Source organism: Pholis gunnellus (genome assembly GCF_910591455.1).
Source record: "Pholis gunnellus genome assembly, chromosome: 2".
In the NCBI taxonomy this organism is placed as follows: domain Eukaryota; kingdom Metazoa; phylum Chordata; class Actinopteri; order Perciformes; family Pholidae; genus Pholis; species Pholis gunnellus.
Genome location: NC_136536.1, coordinates 24,083,293 through 24,096,226, shown reverse-complemented (window position 1 = coordinate 24,096,226; position 12,934 = coordinate 24,083,293).

The window sequence follows — 12,934 nt, the reverse complement described above, 5'->3', positions numbered from 1 at the left end:
CTTTTCAAATATTTCTCCATCGCTGTTCGTCTTGTCACCTCAACCTCTCGCGCTCATCATTTAGTTCTACTGTCTTAAATGAACACGGTCCTTATTGAGCTACCTACTGCCACCCACTGGCATGGAAGAGTATTAATAATTTAGAGTTTTAATGCGATAGCTTTAGTATGTTAGCCACTTAACAAAGTCTTTAATATTATTTTAATAAAATGGGAATTGCCTTTATACTATAAACTGGCTAGTGTTTGTACTTTGCCATCTATTTCCACTTAGCCTGCAGAGTGGTAAACTGCCTCAGCAGGTGTTACCGCACTCCATCCAACTGACTCCATGTGCCTTTGTAGTGATCTCAGAAACAATCTCATTCATTGTAAGATAATGCAATATGTTGAACAGATTGTTGACCAGAGCTCCACTGAGCAGCAGCATGGGAAACAGAGGATTAGTCACTGTTATGCCCCCACCCAGGAGAGCTGTTAGTGCTGGAGAGATTACACTCTAAACATATGGCGTTTAAGCACTTACCCTTCACCAGTCATTCCTCATTTGCACCACAACTTAGACATACACACCCAAGCAACAACAAGGCTGAGTTACCAACTGAACAACGCAGGCAATTCCCTCAGGGCTCAAGACTCCCATAGGCCCTCAAAAGCCCCAAATTCATGGCATTAGTTTGTGGTAGTTTTGTTGATTTGTTTCACTGCAGGTTTCACCTTTCTCTATATATAGGCTGGTGCTGAAGAGAAACAAATCGTGCTCACAACTTACTGGGAGTTTTACTTCAAAATACTATTCATTTCCCAGGGCGGGACAGGCCTCTATGAGTTATCCACAGATGGGTCTAACCACAGGGGTGACCCCGCTATTGGGTCCGTCGGGCTTAGTTTGTGTTCAATCACTTCATCACACATCTAAGTTGGGGCCAGGTAGTGATTTAGCTGAGAACACACTGCACAAAGTGTGGGAGATAGAGATGTGTCGGATTGCAGTTATATCCAGAGGCACCGTAGTTAAACTGCAGATTGGGTCACAAAAATTAACATTTCGATTACTAGTGAAAAAGTTGCAAATAATACATAATAAATTTGAAAAATGAAGTACATTCTCTAAAATGTGAAGAGAGCAGAGCTGCTGTCTCACAACCTGTGAGAAACACTGTGTGCATCTACGCACTAGGAACAGCAGCCTAACCTCACTAATTATTTCAGAATATAGTTGTGTTTCCTTCGTTATGTTACCTACAGTTAGATAGTTAGATAAATAGATAGATAGATAGATACTTTATTTATCCCCAGGGGAAAATTTGTATGATACAGCAGCAAGACATACAAAGTAAGCAAAGTAACAGAGTAACTACAAATATTAAGTATTAAAAAATGCACAATATATACACTAAAATAACAGAGTAGGACATATTCAATATCAGAATATAGGAGATAAAATAACAAAAATGCACAGTATATACAATGAAATAGAATAGTGTTAAATTAACTAACTAGGTATTAAAACATTAATGCAAAGATCAACCACCAGCAAACAACAGTGTAGCAGTGTGTACAGTTATGTGGATGATGATCTGGCCAGAGGTGATTTGTTATAAAGTCTTATTGCAGAGGGCAGGAATGTTTTCCTGTATCTGTCCTTGTGACAGCAGAGCTGGATCAGTCTGTCCCTGCAGTAGGTGGTGGAGAGGGTGGTCCTGGTTATCCAACACGGATAATAGTTTCTTCAGTGTCCTCCTCCACCACCTGTTCCAGATAGTCTTGTATGCAGCCAATGATGGAGCCGGCTTTCTTAATCAGTTTGTTAAGTCTGTTGGTGTCTCCGGCTCCAATGCTGCTCCCCCAGCAGACTACGGAGAAGTACAGTGCAGTGGCTACAACAGACTGGTAGAACATCTCCAACATCTTGCTGCACACGTTGAAGGATCGAAGTTTCCTCAAGAAAAATAGTCGACTCATCCCCTTCTTGTACACAGCGTTGATGTTGGTCTTCCAGTTCAGTCTGTTGTCGATGGAGACACCCAGGAACTTGTACTCCTCCACCGTGTCCACATCCTCTCCCAGAACTCTCAGCGGTTGTGGAGCCGTCGTCTTCCTCCTGAAGTCCACCACCATCTCTCTGGTCTTGGCCACGTTCAGAAGCAGGTGATTTCTACCGGCCCACTCCACAAAGTCCTCCACTACTGCCCTGTACTCCTCCTCCCGTCCGTCCCTTATACACCCGACCACTGCAGAGTCATCAGAGAACTTCTGCAGATGGCATGACCCCGAGTTGTACTGGAAGTCAGTGGTGTACAAGCTGAACAGGAAGGGAGACAGAACAGTTCCCTGTGGAGCTCCAGTATCACTGACCACCGTATCAGACAGCACACGGCCCAGTCGGACAAACTGTGGTCTGCCTGTGAGGTAGTCAGTGATCCAGGAGACAGTGGACGCGTTAACCCTCACCACCTGCAGCTTCTCACTCAGCAGCACTGGTTGGATGGTGTTGAATGCACTGAAGTCAAAGAAAGTGATTCTCACAGAGCCACTGGTTCCATCCAGGTGTGACTGAGCTCGTTGCAGCAGGTAGATTATGGCGTCGTCCACTCCCACATGGGGCTGGTATGCAAATTGCAGAGGGTCCAGTGAGAATTTCACCTGCGGTCGGAGGTGGGCCAAGACCAGCCTCTCCAGCACCTTCATCACATGTGATGTGAGGGCAACTGGTCGGTAGTCATTGAGGCTAGATGGTGTCGTCTTCTTTGATACAGGAACCAGGCACGACGTCTTCCACAGCACCAGGACTTCCTCCTGCTTCAGGCTCAGGTTGTAGAGGTGTTGCAGGACATCAGACAGCTGGATGGCGCAGGTCTTCAGGACCCTGGGGCTGATGCCATCAGGTCCTGCAGCCTTGCCTTGGTGGAGTCTCTCCAGCTGTCTTCTCACCTGGCCAGTCGTCAGAGAGGGGGGGGGGGGGTCATAGTGTCGGTGGAAGTGGAGGGCTCTGTGTCCATGCAGCTCACCAGGGGGGACAGAGGGGGGAGGGGGGGAGGCAGTAGAGGTGTTTGGGAGGTGTGATGTGTGGAGGAGACAGATGAGGGCTGTGAACTAAACCTATTGAAGAAAGAGTTTAGCTCGTTGGCCCTCTCCAGGGAGCCCCCTGGTTGTCTCCCTCCAACCTTGAAGCCAGTTATCGGCTTCATTCCGGTCCACACCTCCTTCATGTTGTTCTGTTGGAGTTTGGCCTCCAGCTTCCTCCTGTAGGTGTCCTTGCACTCCCTGAGCTTCACCTTCAGGTCGCGCTGAACTCTCCTGAGCTCGTCCCTATCCCCAGACCTGAAAGCTGCTTTCTTCTTGTTAAGAAGAACTTTCAGGTCACTGGTGATCCATGGCTTGTTGTTGGGGAAGCAGTGTACAGTCCGGGATGGAATGGTGGTCTGTTCACAGAATTTTATGTATTCAGTGATACAGTCCGTCATGTTGTTGATGTCCTCCCCATGTGGTCCACACAGCACATCCCAATCCGTTGACTCAAAGCAGTCCTGCAGGGAGTCATTAGCTTACTGAGACCACCTCCTCACAGTCCTGGTGGTCACAGGCAGCCTCTGCACCAGAGGAACATACCTGGGTGTCAACAGGATCAGGTTGTGATCAGACCTGCCAGGGGGGGGAAGGGCACTGGCACTGTATGCATCCTTTTTATTAGCATAAAGAAGGTCCAGAGTTTTATTGTTCCTTGTGGGGCAGTCAACAAACTGGTGGAAAGTTGGCAGGGCTTTATCCAGAGTGGTGTGGTTAAAGTCTCCAGTAATTGCCAAAAATGCACCAGGATGTTGAATCTGCAGTCCAGATACAGTGGAATGGATGGTGTCCACTGCTACCTCAGCATCAGCTGATGGCGGGACGTACACAGCCACAACAATGGCGGACGTGAACTCCCGTTAACGGCGAGTTAGTTTTGTTGCCTAAATGTCCGACGCTATTCTCTGCATTGACAATACTGCATGCATGACAACGTTTTTTCAAATGTCTTTAGAGCTGATCCGCACATCTCTAGTAGGAAAACAGGAATCATTTTCTATCTTTAAATTAACTTGTAGATATTCTGGTCAGTGATAAACTGCTACTGACAAAAAACAAACACCTTTTTACCTTGTTGAGAATATCAGTATAGTACTTCAGTCTCCCTTGCCAGACTGCAGTATATTCACAGCACTTTGCTCCATTGGGAGGCATAGTCCTCGTGGTTACTGCTGCTAAAGTGCCTCTCAGGTGAGCCTGACAGGGCGTTTTGTGTCATGGTTGTCTTAGAAGCATAAGGCCTACACAGCATAAGGTAACTAGGCTGGTAGCAGGGGATTATGAGTCAGGCATTGCCTACAGGCGATTCTGTGAGCATGTAGGCACAAGTTGAGTTTAGATCTGATATTTTTGTCAAAATGTGTTTCCCTTGTTGCAGGATGTCATGGCAGAGGAAGCGCCATTGTGAAACATTAAGATGAAATACGGTGGGTTCATGAAGAAATCTAATTTGTCCGAGTATGGCTCCTCTGATGATGGCATTAGGGTTATCTCTGCTTTGACTTGAGACATTTTCTGAGAAATCACAAAGATTTCCTGATACAAATTGTGGCCATGTATTTTGAATAACAGGGGCATTAACCAGACAGGGAGAGTCTAATGAAAGACACCATTAAGTTGCGTCATAAGAAACGTAGGATCGAGGATTTTTAAAACTTCACCCATACCAAAGGTTAAAAGTGAACATTTCCCTCCAATAATAAATAGTTGGAGTAGTCCTTTAATTCACAGTATGACAAAAATATCTGGAAATCTATGTTCACCTGCACCTGATGCAGAGCTATTTAATGTCATGAATTCAATGTTGTACTGTGGACAGCGCACGGTAATGAAATGAGGTCTAATGAACTGACCATCAATTCATCAGCACCACTTGATGAAAAGACAATTTTCATCTCCCATAACATACACATTGACAAACTGGTATTATTTTCTAACAGCAGAAGTTGTAATGAAAAGAAGATAGTGCTGCCTGGCACTATCTTCCCTCTCCACACTCTTTTCTTTTTTTTAACATACTTTCATGATGGGGAATCATGATGTTTCTAATGGGATTAGAGGAGCTGACTGTGACTGCAAATTAATCAATCAAACAGATAAAAGTCAAAATCTGTTATAATGTCATGTCTGAGTAAAGGATGTCACAGAGGCTAATGATTAATCTGGGCTACCATAAACAGTACTGAAGGTATGTCAGGAGGAATTCAAACTCATAAATCTAAATGACTGAACATCAATATGTTGGCTGCATGACTCACCCAAGGAATGGCAGAGAAGTGGATGTGGAGTGGTCATTCTCAATGGTCACATCAGCTCCTGTGAACACACAGAATCACCTCGTTATTCAGAGAGATGACTAACAGTTGTCCCTTATCAACACTGTTTAGTTTTAGATTAGAGACGACTGTAACTGATTAAACAAATTCACACTAGCCGCGACGCTCTGACCACAACGACTCTATCATGGTGACAGACAGACATACTGCAAAGCACTCTAAACCTCTTCTGTGGGGCTCCCTACTACAGTAGGTGTCTCCAAGACCACATTTTGCCACGATGACTCAAACACAGACTCGCAAGGTGAAAACATTAACCGCCACACGCTGTCACAGCTGGTAATGATGCAGACGTTTTGGGAAACCTGTGTTATTTTGCTGCATTCTGCTCGAGGCAAGATGTGCGTGTTACATTCCTTTACAGCAAATCCAGACGTGTCCTTCCCCAGACGGTTACTCAACTAAATGGCAAGCCACTTAAACATGAGACCACAGCTTTTAATAATTCTCAAAACTAGGTAATGGGACATAAAATGATGTTCTATCAACATGAACAGTGACCTTTTCATACTAGAAGTCGTGTTATTAATTAGCATCACATAAAAGAGCCAGGGCAGAACAATCTCTTGTTGAAAGAGAGATGAATAATTCAGCAGGCTGTATGGAAAACAGCCTCAATACTACAGAAGATGCCGTGGGCCTGGCAGCTGAATGGACAATAGCAGAGAGAGGGAGCTCTGCTGTCAGCTGTGATGAGAAGACAGCCCCTGATTGTCCACACTTAGTGATCGACTGACTCCCACTGTGACGAAAGCATTCAGTTAAAGCCCAAAGCCAAACAGAAAGAAGATGACGGCGCGTTCTCACACAATATTTCACTGAAATGAATCCTCTTGGTAAATGAGAAACGAGTTTTGTCAGTCAGGCCATCACAATATACTGTATGTTAACAACTACTACTGGCAGAGAGTGCAGTCTAACACGTTGCTCCATAATCTCCCAGAGATGTGGCACTGATAGACAGTAACTATTGGGTGCATACATTCATGGTTCCCAGAGGATCAATACTCCTGACTTTGGTGATCCTCTGACTTTTCCTTTCCAGCCAACATAAGAAAGTCAAACTTTTAGATTAGACCAACACTTTGCTTTATGACCAAATCATCCTGAGCTGTTTTCTGTTTAATCCTAATGAGCAAATGTTAGCATAGTAACACGCTTACAGTCAACATTGTAGCTGGTACACATCTGCATGTTGCCGTTGTCGCTGTGAGCTTGTTAGCATTGTGTAGCCTCTGTAGTGTGGTGGACTGAGTTCAGCCTTTCTCTGGTTGGTCTTCAGCACAAGACACGACAGAGAAACTCACTGACCACATTCATGCTCACTGATATTAATGTGTTTTGTGACCCCCTGAATTTTCCACTATTTTGGTCACTCCCTGAGCTTTGAACACATATGTACAACGTACATCTATCTCAAAACCTCACAGGCAGATAGCATGAGACTGTGAAACAAGATATTAAAAAATAAGGAATGATGGAATATTCGTTTATTTGTATGTATTGACCTCATGGCCTTTACTCTTGCACTAAACTAAGGGCACAATTACTAACAACACTGCTGTAATTTAATAAAACATCTCATCTATACATGAGGATTGTAACAACCATTGCAGCCTGTTTGGCTCAGCAGGCTTTCAGGGTTGTGATCGAGAACAAATAAGAGATCACGTTTGACTACAGTCATTGAAAAATGGTCTCAGTTAAAGTGTAAACCAAAGTATTGTTGCATGAAGCCTAGCTGGCAGGATAGCAGGAACCATCAGCTGTCATCACAGCAACAGTCCAGCTGCTGGCACACAGTGGACATTGCCCTGGGCAGGTTCCTGCAGCACAACTAGCTGCAGCGACTCTCATTATATGTATGAAGACACACCTCGACATAAACCTGCAGGTCACATGCACTCACGAGCCTGAATTGCTCTATAGCGTCTTTCACAGCAAGCCATGCAGTCTGTCCTGTTGCTGTCACTATGTCTTCAAACATGTTTAAACGCATTTCCATCTTATTGTGTGACGCGTTCATTATAGTATGTGTTAGCCTACACAATGTAGTCTAATGTGGAAATAATTTGTCTTCTGTCTTTCTTACATTATGAACTATATTTACATTATAAAGCCTCTATTCTGACATTAAGCTATACTTACCTATGATGAGGACACTGAACAATGTGTAGAACCCTTTAGAACCCTGCCCACTGACAGAACCCTCAAGGGTCTTCATGTAGATCACTCCCTCCCTCATAATCCCCATGTTCACTGGGTCACTCACCTGCCGTCAGGAGGTCATCACCCAGCTTATTAATCAACCGAACATAGAATCACAGGATCCAGGCAGAGTTATTACACCGTGTCGCTCACTGAAGTAGCTGTAAACCGGCTCCAGCAGCTCGCCTCGGGTCCCGTTAGTGCGGCTGTCCCGCAACTTCCCGCACTCCTACTCCAAAAACACAGGCTTCCCCAAGAAACTCTTCTTTCCGGGGTTTTCCTGTTGTGTTTCCCTCTCTCCTCCTCCTCTTCCTCTCTCCTCCTCCTCTCTCGGCCCCGCTCTCCCGCTGCAGACAGGAGCGCGAGCTTAATTCACTATACAACTCGAAGAATAGCGGGTGAACTTCAATGCGGAGATGAATTGTATAGGCTTCCTCTCAGACCGAGCTCACCGTCATTTCATACGACATGTTTATATATTTAGGTGTGTAAATATATATATACATATATATATTATAATATATATTATAATATATAATATATATAGATATATAATATATATCTATATATAGATATATATTATATATCTATATATATGCATATATATAGATATATATTATATATCTATATATATGCATGTAATAGAGCTCTGCGCGCATTGTCCCGTCTACTGTCAGCCGGCTCTTCTTGTCATGACGCGGTACATTCAGCACTCACCGACACAACGTGGTGGCGCTGTAGAGGACCGACGATGAGCACCGGTAACTGAGTCGTTATTAGCCTTCACGGAGTTGAAAACAGGCTCCACGGTCCGTGTACGTTTTGATAGTTTGTTTTCCGTTTTAAACCAAAAACAGAAAAGCATGTCCGTTTGTTTTCTGAACCCAAAAACAAAAACACGAGAGAACCAAAGTCTAATAACGAGCCGATTTTGTTTTTTGTACATTTCTCATTTGTTTTTTTCTTTTGAAGAGAGACGCTAAGCAAGACAGGTGACCCGGAAGTAAGAATATTTCAAAATAAAAGTCAAGGCAATAGAATGACCGTATCAAAGCAATTCTTATTTACAGTCCATGATGCAAGCACATACCAGGGTAATATTAACAAAAACAAAAATAAATGAATGAATATAAATAAATCTGGGCCGAAGGGAGTGTGTTAGCAGCAGTAGTTGACTACACGTGGTTTAATATTCATTTACCCATGTATACAGCAAGAATCAACTTTTCGATTAATCAGTGCATTGTTTAATGCAATACCGTTCGTAATATAGTTTAATCAAAGTCAATTTGTGTGTGCAGAGTGGTTGCTGTTAGCACATATTTATTTTCCCACTGTATTCCCCCCCCCCCCCCCCAAAAAACAAAAAAAAACGTCCCCCTGGAGATGAATAAAGTATATATCTATCTATTCTGTTCCTTGAGTGAAGTCAGAGCATAGACTGTAAAAGGAGAGTAAGAGTGTTTACCCTTTCTACCGGTAGATGGCAGTATAAGTGTATTTAAACCATAGATTTAGTCATGTTTACTTGTGTCTCTGTTAATTGTCGAGGTCAGTGGTTCTCAAATGGCGGAACGTGTACCCCTGGGGGTACGCGAAGGCACTACGTGAGATTTAAAAAATATATATATTTAAAATTAGCATCCATTCAAAAATCCTTGAAAAATTGTTATTTAATAAATATTCAATAAAATATAAGTGTAAGTTCATAAACTGAATTTTATATTCAGTAGGCTTTTCAATTTCATTATCCTAAACAATGCAATCTTCAGTGTCATAAATCAGACACTGATGATCTTTTTTTCAACCAAAAATGCTTTGTGCTGGTTAGAGGGTACTTGGCTGAAAACATATTTCACAGAGTACATCACTGAAAAAAGGTTGAGAACCACTGCTCTAGGTTATTGATACAGATGTTTTTAATGCTGTATATTTCATCTGATATTTGATGTTCATGGTTAATTTGCTAGTTATATGCATCATGTATTTACTTTTTATTTGAATGTAATTTCAGAACCAAACATACCGACATGGAAGTGTGAGCATGTGTTGATCATGAGGCAATAAATAATGGCAATTGTAAAATAAAGAGACATTTGGTTGATTGTTATTAAACAGCCTTCAGTGGACCTTGCCTCAGTTACCACCCAGTCATAGCACCACCTGTGCTTCCCATGTTTACCTTCATTACTACATCATCACTGCACCATCATCATTGACTAGAGTCATTATACTGTAGCACGTGTGGCAAAATAGCACACGTAAAAGTCTTGTCTCTGTTGCAAGTATTGAACGACGTTTCATTTAAGCAGCAACATTAATCGACAGGATATAACATTCATTTGAATTTGAATTTTTTTAGAATATTTTTAAGTATAACCAAAATGTCCCAACAGCTCTGGTGGAGCTGGATTCATCCTGAGGACGGCTGCTGTCTTCCAGATGTTTTTACGGTCAGGTCACTACCGTTAGATCATCAGCTATCATGTTGTCCTCTCAGGAGATTTGAAGAGGCCTCGTTAATGAAGTTTACGAGGCAGGGCCACGTGCATAAAATGCGCAGAGCGCCTCTTTTAATGTGGAAACACATCGATCTTCTGCTGTGTGATGACTACAAGTATTTAATAAACTAAAAGGAAAGGATACTAAATACAAAAAAACGGCGTGAAGATCATCGTTTGAACGAAAACAAAACCTCCAGCGGTCAAGAAAAGTTTTTCACAAGCATCACTCGACATTTTCGTCAGCTATACTATTACTTTTTTTACTTTTTGCGACATGCTATACAATCACTTTTTCCAAATGTTTATTTCTTTTTTATGCTTTTTCTGACATACTGTACTATGACTTGTTTATACATTTTTTTGTCATACTATACTATGACTTTTTGGACATGCTATACTATTACCGTTTCATGACTTTTTTCCACATTCTATACTTTATTGCATCTTTTTACATGCTATAAGACATACTATAGTATGGTTGCAGGTCACGTGGCTCCCAAACGTGACAGGAGACCGTGAGTCTAAAGCTAGCTTTATTATTTTAGCTTATGTCCATAAGGATATTCCTCATGAGCTTGTATTTAATGTCTGTTTGTGCAGCGGAGGACTGTTGATCCGGACCTGATGGAGACTCTGAGGTAAGACCTGTTCTCAGCAGGGACCTGAACGTTCTGTTGTTACCATGTCTACTAAAATGCGCATCTTTTCAAAATTCACTCAGTCCGTCCAGAAACGAAAGTTCAGTCAGTCAGAAAAGCAGAAATATCCTTCCCTCGACGAATTCTCAAAAAAGAAACCTTCAAACTGTGATTTTAATTGCATCAGGAACTCTAATTGTGACCTACTGTCAAGTTGTGAGAACTATTTGCTGCAAAGAAGTGAGATTTATACACTTTCTAAACCCCTATGGTCTTCAATGCATTTTACCATTGAGACTGTGAATCCCCAAAATACACCAATATGTATGCTAATATTGGTAATATTTTCAATTATCAGTGTAAATTCATCCACTAGGATTGACTTTTGACTGTTGTGACCAAGTTTAAACACGTTTTTGTCTAATTTAAACCAATAACGCTTTTGTTTTGTTAGCTAACGTTAGCTGTTTAGACCCGACCGTATAGCATTAAGCTAGCACACACTGAGAAATGCTAATACAAATATTGTTTCTATATATTTATACAACTTCTAGGGGATATGGATCATAAGTGATGCACGCATGACAATTTATTTAAATCGTATTATTTCAACGTGTTCACAATTCACACGTTTCCTACATACTCGTGATGTTTTTCATATATGAGGAGACTATTTTACACCAAACCTCGCTCAAAAACGTGTCACTTTTATGTCCTCGTGCCCTGAACATTAACACGATGCGCAGCAGAGAGTGAAACAACCACAAAAGGATAATTATTTTATAGAAAAGGCGTGGACATGTTTCCCACTTTTAGTCAATCTGCAAGGCAGCTTTAAATTGACTTTTTTGAACGTAGTCTGGTGTAAATCTCGCTGTGTAAAATGTATCTGAGTGTAGATGTACTCTGTGTAAACTGTGCTAAGCTTCCAGGCTGATTGTAATTATCTACACACGTTTTTACATTCACGCACATATTAATGTTTACAATAAACAGCGGACAGCAATCAGTACATTATCCAGCCTAATTCATATGCTCAATAATTATGAAAACAAAATGGTGTTGTGAATATCAGAGCAGGTCAGGTGTCATTTTAATCACGTGACAGTAAACTGTGTTGTGTACAGTGAAATCTCAGTGGTGACTGTGTTCATGGGTTTGATACCAGCAGCCTGTAGACATATGGAAAGCCTCCTGCAGTAACAACACTGTGAAACAATTGCAAACATTTTGCACTTTACTGTGTTTTTTTCTGCATATAGTTATAGCATATAGTTTATTGTATGACATCTACTTTCTGTCTAGTCATACTGCTTTGTGCTACTGATCCTTTTAATGTGATATGTGATGTGAGAAAGTACCATGATGTGCGTCAGTGGTCTGAGGGTTGTGTGTGTTTTTACCCTCAGATGGCCCGACGGATCGCGTACAGCAGCGTCCAGATCCCGGACCCTAACCGGCCCGGAGTCTCACGGACCATCCTCAGGATCAGAGGACCCGCCTCCCAGATCGGCACCTCACCTGGACCCTCACCTGGACCCTCACCTGACTACGACCCTGGCAGCACGGTTACTGGGGTCCTTCGTAGCATCCCCCCAAGCTCACCCCAAAGGCGAGGCAAAAGAAGGTACCCTGAGGGACCCGGTGTGCCTGTAAAGGTAAGTCCAAAGAAAAGGAGGCTGAATCCGGAGTGGAGGAACCAGTTTAAAAGCTGGTGGTGCAACAAGGCCCCTGGACCTCCAGGCATTGTGAAGCACCAGGAACAAGGTGGATCTATTCAAGTAAGTCCACCTAAACTCCCTCAGGGACCCGGTGAGCCTGTAAAGGTAAGTACACTTAAACCCCCTCAGGGACCCGGTGAGCCTATAAAGGTAAGTCCCGGTCAGCGTCGCCCGTTGTGGGACCACCCTGGGCCGGAGTGGGCGAGTAACGTGAGGCTTTATCTGGAGAGGAGAGACCAGTTCGACAGCTGGCGGTGCAACAGAGACCCTGAACCTCCAGGTAATGTTCAGCACCGCAATCCTGGTAAGCACCTTTATTAATTTGAACTGAATTTAGCTGACTTTGAGATGACTTATTTAGACTGAAATGATTGTGTTGAATTGTTTAAGTTGTATTAGATATAAGTATTAAGTTGTATTAAGTTGTATTATATGTAAGTATTAAGTTGTATATAAGTA